This window comes from Arvicanthis niloticus, chromosome 1 (genome assembly GCF_011762505.2).
Source record: "Arvicanthis niloticus isolate mArvNil1 chromosome 1, mArvNil1.pat.X, whole genome shotgun sequence".
Taxonomy (NCBI): domain Eukaryota; kingdom Metazoa; phylum Chordata; class Mammalia; order Rodentia; family Muridae; genus Arvicanthis; species Arvicanthis niloticus.
Window position 1 is genome coordinate 120,233,310 of NC_047658.1, and position 7,932 is coordinate 120,241,241.

Consider the following 7,932-nt stretch of genomic DNA (forward strand, 5'->3'; position numbering starts at 1 on the left):
ATTTGATTTCTCTGATTTGATTTCACTTTATTCTTCTAGTCTTTGGGGGAAAACTGTTAAAAGATCATACTTTTCCAAGAAGCACCCTCTTATTTATTCACTCACATGAAAAACTAACATCTTCTTGTCTCTCTCCACTGGCCTTAGTTCAGGACATTTCTGTCACTCTATATGTAGCCCTGGTTGTCCTGGAACTCATTATGTAGACCAGGCTGACCTTGAACAAAGAGCTCCACCTGTATTGAAAAACAAGCAAAACAGAAAGAGGCAAGGGAGCAGTGGTGGTTAGTTTTATGTCAACTTGACACAATCTAGAGTCATCAGAGAGAAGGAATCCTCAACTGAGAAAGTGCCTCTGTAGGATCATCTCTCACCAAGCCCGTAGGTGACTGATAAAGGAATGCAGACCATGATAGGTGGTACTATCCCTGGCCTGGTAGTCTTGGGTTCTATAAGAAGGCAGGCTGAACAAAACAGGATGAGCAAGTCAGTAAGCAACTCCTCCACCACCCCTGCATCAGCTCCTGCCTCCAGGTCCCTGCTCTGTTGAGTTTCTGTCCAGACTTCCTTCCATGATGAACATGCTGTCAAAATGTAAGCCAAATAAATGCTTTTCTCCCTAAGTTACTTTTGGTCATGGTGTTTCATCACAGTAATAGCAAATCTAACTAGGACAAGAATAGATAGAGAACTATAATTCCCCGATTCTTCAAAAACTTGGGCTCTTGAAATTAGAAACCAACCTGTGGCCTATGGCAGAGCATTTGTTGGAAACAATCCCAGCAAATGTCATGGACATGAACCTGCAAACCGAGGAATCCCTGCTACCTCAGTGTCCCATTGAGCAAAGTATGTCTCATTGTCTGCAGTGGGTTCAGGTTCTAAAATGTCCTCTATGTTGAAGTTTTTCTGTTTTTCAATTTTGAAAATATTTTACTTTTTAAAAATTTACATTTATCAAGGTCTGTAAAGAATTATATTGGAATTTTGATGGAAATTGCATTGAATCTGTAGATTACTTTTGATAAGATGGGGCCAATTTTGCTGTGCTAATCCTACCAATCTAAAACCATGGGAGATCTTTCCCACTTCTGATATATTTATTTTCTTTTTTCAAAGACTTGCAGTTCTTGTCATACAAGTTTTTTGTTTGCTTGGTTATAGTTATACCAAGATATTTTATATTATTTGTATTATTTATATTATTTGTGGCAGTTGTGAAGGGTGTTGTTTCCCTAATTTCTTCTTCAACCTGTTTTATCATCTGTATAAAGGAGGGCTACTGATTTTTTGAGTTAATTTTTTATCCAGTTACTTTGCTGAAGGTGTTTATCAGCTGTAGGAGTTCTTTGGTAGAATTTTTTTGGGTCACTTATATATACTACCATATAATTTTCAAATAGTAATATTTTGACTTCTTCTTTTCCAATTTGTATCCCCTTGAGTATTACTGCTCTAGTTAAAACTTCAAGTACTAAATTGAATACATACAGAGAGAGTGGGCAGCCTTGTCTTGTTCTTGATTTTAGTGGGATTGCTTTAAGTTTCTATCCATTTAATTTTATGTTGGCTTTCAGCTTGCTATATACTGCCTTTATTGTGTTTAGGTATGTGCCTTGTATCCCTGATCTCACCAAGATTTTTATCAAGAAGGAGTGTTGGATTTTGTCAAAGGCTTTCTCAGCATCTAATGAGGTGATCATGTTTTTTTCTTTCAGTTTGTTTCTATGGTGGATTATCTTGATGGATTTTTATATGTTGAACCATCCCTGCATCCCTGGGATGAAGTTTACTTGATCATTGTGGATGATGTTTTTGATGTGTTCTTGGATTCTGTTTGTGAGTATTTTAGCATCAGTGTTCCTAAGGGAAATTGGTCTGAAATTTTCTTTCTACTGTGCTGGCTAGTCTTACATGAACTTGGCATACAAACTGGAGTTAGATGAAAGGAGGGGACTGCAACTGAGAAAATATCTCCTTAAGGCTTTTTTTTTTTTTTTGGTTTTTCTGTATAGCCTTGGCTGTCCTGGAACTCACTCTGTAGAACAGGCTGGCCTTGAACTCAGAAATCTGCCTGCCTGTGCCTCCCAAGTGCTGTGATTAAAGGCGTGCGCCATCACTGCCTGGCAGGCATTTTCTTAATTGGTGATTTATGTGGGAAGGCTGAGCCCATCGTGGGTAGTGCCATTCCTGGGCTGGTGGTCCTGGGTTCTGTAAGAAAGCAGACTGAGCAAGTCATGGAGATTAAGCCGGTAAGTAGCATCCCTCCAAGTTCTCTGCATCAGTTCCTGCCTCTAGGTTCTTGCCCTGTTTGGATTCCTGGCTCCCTTCAATATGAACAATAATATGGAAATGTAAGCCAAATAAACTCTTCCTCCCAAATTATTTCTAATTATTATACATATACTTCTCTATATATGTATTTATTTGTTCATTATGTATATTTACCCATTTCCATTTGCCTCGGCTCACACATGGAGGTCAGAGGACAACTTGCAGAAGTCAGTTCTATTCTTCCATCATATGGGTCAGAGGGATTGAACTCAGGTTGTCAACGCTTGATGGCAAGTGCTTTTACTCACTGAACCATCTCACTATCCCACAAGTACCTTCTTTTTCATTGAACCCTAAAGCTTTAGGAGCATTATTCATTGTTGGTGGCACATGGTCATACAGATAAGTGAGTCACCAGAACACCTTACTTGGACTAAGGATTTGGCTCAGTGGTAAAGTTCTTGCCTAGCATGTACAAGACCCTGGGTTTGATCCCCAATACAATAAAAATGTCTCATTCAAGGCTTCTAATCTCCATTCCTGAGCAAGGAGTGAAACTCATTAGACTTCATATATGAAGGTAGAAGCCACCGTCTTAAAGTCCTACAGAGTGAGATGCAGAGACAGCCCTCTCATCCTTATTCTTATCCTTATTCTGTGCTGTGTAAGTTACACTTTCTATCTTCTTCAAGGGAGAAACTGTAACTTCTTTTTGTTGCTTTAAGACTCTCGCTTTGTTGGGAGCATTCTATACACTTGTAGCATTTCTGAAAAGTCAACATTAGTAGATAATGGTTTCAGAAGTTCAATGATGGCTTAACTGCCAAGTGGAAACCGACCTTATAGTATTTTTCAATACTTTAATTGAGTCTTGGATGTCTGTTTGCTGGGAATTCTACATGTAACATAGAAGACTATCTGTCTCAAGACTACTGATCATATCTTCTTTTGAACTGAGGGGATGTAGGTGTAGGGGTTGAGGGTAAGAGGCAATGTGGGTGTGGGGTGTAGGAGTGCAAGGGCCTGGGAAATGGGATGGGTCTAGTGAGCAACCTTAGGGACCCACAATGTTCTGACTCTTCTGCTTTGCTCTGTAGTGTCTGGGCTACCCATACCAGTCCCTTAGCCTCAGCCCATTATAGGAAACAGTAAAGGGAATATTACCGGGATTATGTGGATGCAGTGGCCAATACAATGGAACTCCCATGGGAGTTATTATTATGTCATTAAAATGTCAGCAGCTCCCCCTTCTTCCTGTCACCTTCTGTCACTTTTACACACACACACACACACACACACACACACACACACACACACACACACACGATGTATCAGTGCTCCTTTGGGATGTGGCTTTTCCTCAGAAGGAAGAACAGGGAGACAATTTTCTTTGCTTCAGGAAGAAAATGTTGTGTTTTCCCTCTTGGTCAAAAGTTACTTTGCTTGAAATCAGTTGGGAAATGGAACTAAACGGAAAGTGTAGCGATGGCAAAAACAAGAGCTTTGTAGCTGCAGTTCTCGGAGCTGCATTATGCAGATTCAAACACCTAATTTACTTTTTAAAGTGAGATGTGCATGGTCCCTGGGCAGCTATTTTAATCGACATAGTTGAGATTCACAATTTACTCAGAGTCTAGAGAGGCAGCGTGGTGACAGGTTTTGATATTTAAGTTACTTACTTTATAAGTAAATGTATATATATATATATATATATATTTTGGGGCACTCAGAGATGTTAATCATTACATTTGAGTGAGAGAACATAGTGACCAAAGTACATTTAAAAAGTGATATGTGCATGGATTTACTTGACCCTTCTGAGGTTCTTCAGAATGGAACATAAAAACCATCAAAACACATCATTGTATTATATTTTACATTGTACACTGAAAATATAAATAATTTTATTTGATGAATATATGCCAATGCATCAGGTGAAAACAAACATTTTTTAAATGAAAAAAAAATTTAGTTCAACTTGAAATTTACATGATCCCAATAAATGTCTGTACTATCAGATGTAATGGCTGTTTCCTAGGGTACTAACTCAGGCCATGCTTAGGTGTGCTTAGGCATGGTTCATGGGAGTTATTAGATATAAACATATGGCAAGGTTTCAGGATCCCTGACATCTTGGGATTCTAGTCTGACATATATTGGCTCAGATATATTATGCTGTCAGAATCTAAGAGAGATAAAGGCATTGATTTGAATATCTTGCAAGAGATAGATAAGGAAATAAGGACACATTAGTGTGAGATAGGCAGTTAGGGTTGTTTGGTGTGTACTTTTTTTTTTTAAAAGACATTTATTTTATGTATTTGAGTACTCTATCTGCATGTACACTTGCATGCCAGAAGAAGACATCACGCCACATTATATAGATAGTTGTGAGCCACCATATGGTTGCTGGGACTTGAACTAGGGACCTCTGGAAGAACAGAAAGTGCTCTTAACCACTGAGCCATTTCTCCAACCCTGGTATGTACTTTTCATAGGCAATTTCATAAAGAAAACCCCAAGGCTCAGACACAATGGCATATTGGTTTAATCCTAGCATGCAGAGGCAGGGGGCAGGGGGCAGGGGGCAGGGAGCAGGGGGCAGGGGGCAGGGGGCAGGGGGCAGGGGGCAGGGGGCAGGGGGCAGGGGGCAGAGGAGGCAGGTGGGGCTCTGTGACTTCAAAGCCAGCTTGGTCTATGAGTTTTAGTCCAGCCAGGGCTACTCTAGACACCAGAGGTACCAGGGCAAGGTAGCAGGACCCTAAGATCAGTAATCTGGAGAGTGAGAATGCTTCCTAGGATTCCTATGCTTAAGGAAGTAAGTTAATAGTGTAAACACTTAGATGTGGTCAATCAGGTGATGGGGCCAAGAGGAATCCAGTGGGGAGACATATCAAGTTTGTCTTCCATACTCACCATGTTTTGGAGAACTCTCCTTGGGCTCGCTTTTCCTCTGTGTGTTCTCAGACAATATCCTCAGGAATGCCACCCAACTCCTTTAAGACAGGCTTCTCACTGGGCTGGAGATCACCACTTGGGCCAGACTGGCTGGTCAGTGATCCCCAGAAACATTTTTATTTCCATCTCCCCAGCTATGGGATTAAAAATTCTCTATCTTACAAGGTAAGTGGTTTACTTATTGAGGCCCCTAGTCCTGAGGGTTTACCTATAATTCATAGCTTTTCTTTAGCTATAAAATTCTCCTGTGATGTATCTTTCATCAGCTTCAGGGTATCTCTTTTTAAAAGATGTATTTATTTTACTTTTCATATATATATTGATATAAATATATATTTAATTTACTTTTCACATATATAAATGATATAAATATATATTTAATTTATTTTTATTTGCCTGCATATATGCATATGTACCACATAAAAATTTGGTGTTCATAGAGGCCAGAAGAAGGCATCAGATCCCTTGGATCTAGAATTACAGATGGTTGTGAACCATCATGTGGGTGCTGGGAACTGAACTTGGGTCTTTTTCAAGAACAACAAGGAATCTTAATCACTGAACTGTCTCTATAGATGTCCCTTGGGGTTTTATAAATGACAAGCAAGGCTATTGTCATGTTTTGATGCTGATAATTTTAAGATGATATAAATGTTTTGAATTCAGTATGTTTTTCAATTCTTTATAGTCCATCTGTCTTTAGTAATGTGGAAGAATAACATTTAGGAGAGTGACAGGTCAATGTACGTATGGGGCTCAGAAGCTCGTTAGGTAGAGAAATAGAGATGATACAATAGTGACATTTGCCTATTACTAAGGATTAACTATGTGATATAGTTATGTTTCATAAATATAGTATTATTTGAGCCTTAAGATTCTATGAGTTGGGTAGTGGTGGTGCACACCTTCAATCCCAGCTCTTGGGAGGCAGAAGCAGGTGGATCTTTGTGAGTTTGAGGTCAGATTGGTCTACATAGCAAGTTTCAGGATAGCCTGAGCTACACAGAGAAACCTTGTCTCAAACAAAAAACAAAACAAAACAAAACAAAACAAAACAAAACAAACCCTCCAAACTTACCACCGCAACCACCAAAACCAAACCAAACCCCTATGTGAGGAGTATTATAATCACTTTCATGTATGTGAGCAGTGAATGACTTTTGGAGAGAAGACTAACTTGCTCAAAACCTCAGAACTTGCAGGTGGCAGACAAAGGCCTGATGATGACTCTGTCTTGTAATTTTGAAGCTAACACTTTCAGCTGCTTGGCATTACTACATTCCTAGACAGTAACACTAGTCTATCTGGCCTTTCCATAAATGCTAATAGGTTCATAAAACAGATAGCTAAGACTTTAATCTTCTCTTTCTCTCTCCCTCCTGCCCTCCTTGTCTCTCCTATTCCCATCCCTTGCCATGTGCCCCCCAATCCCATGTATCAGGAAACATGAATAGTGAAACCAACCTAGTAAGCTGACAACTGAACAGTCACTCAGATGTTGGGAATGGATTGGTCCATGTATGGGGTCCTTTCTAAGCTCATTATGAGGATGTCAAACTGGCAACTCTTACTCTGCATCACCATAAATACCTTCAAGGTTATGAGCACTCTTGTCAAGCTTCGTTCATGACAGGAATCCAGGAGGATGATCATTATAATCTGGGAACATTTTCACAAGCCTATGTCCATTAAGGGTCTAACTAAATAGAAGCAAATTACCAAACCCATGAATGTGGCCCTCAGAGACACTGAACGTGAAAGCCTTCTAGAACAGGAGTACAGTTTTGTACAGCAGACCCAACAATGTAAGAAATTATAATCATGTGTTAAGAAACCCAATGAATTGTTTTTTTTTTTTTTTTTTTGGTTTTTCGAGACAGGGTTTCTCTGTGTAGCCCTGGCTGTCCTGGAACTCACTCGGTAGACCAAGCTGGCCTCGAACTCAGAAATCCACCTGCCTCTGCCTCCCAAGTGCTGGGATTAAAGGCATGTGCCACCACTGCCCGGCGAATTGGTTGTTAAAGACATTTTTTGTGCCTAACTTGGCTAAAGACCTTGAACAAACAACTTTTAATTTCTGGAGTGTTTTTCCTTTTTTTTATTGCTTAGTGTTTTAAGATGGGTTCTCAAATAGCCCAGGTTGGCTTCTAGGTGGCCTCGAGTTCCTGATCCCTTGCCACTACCTTCCAAGTACTGGAATTATAGTCAAACCCATCAGTTCTAACTCCTTTCCTTTCAGAAATAAAAGAGTTAAGGTTAATGAAGTTGATTGATATATCAACTTGGTCTTTGATTGAAAATATATTAATCAAAGGCTGAAGAAATGGCTCAGCCATTAAGAGCACTTGCTTGCTCTTGCAGGTAACCCAGGTTTGGTTTCTAGCACTCAGCTGCTCACAACCATCTGTAACTCTAGTTCTAGGGGATTCAATGCTCTCTTCTAGCCTCCATAGGCATCAGGCATACACATGGTACACACACATATATCCTGACAAACCATCCATGCACATAATAATAAAACAAATTATTCTTAAAAATAAAGAAGAAAACAGGCCAAGCCTGGTGGCTTATGCCTTCAATCCCAGTATTTGGGAGGCAGAGACATGTGGATCTCTATGAGTTCAAGGCCAGCTAGGGATAGCATGGTGAGACCTTGTTTCAAAACCAACCAACTAAATAACATATAAATCAAGCAGCCCA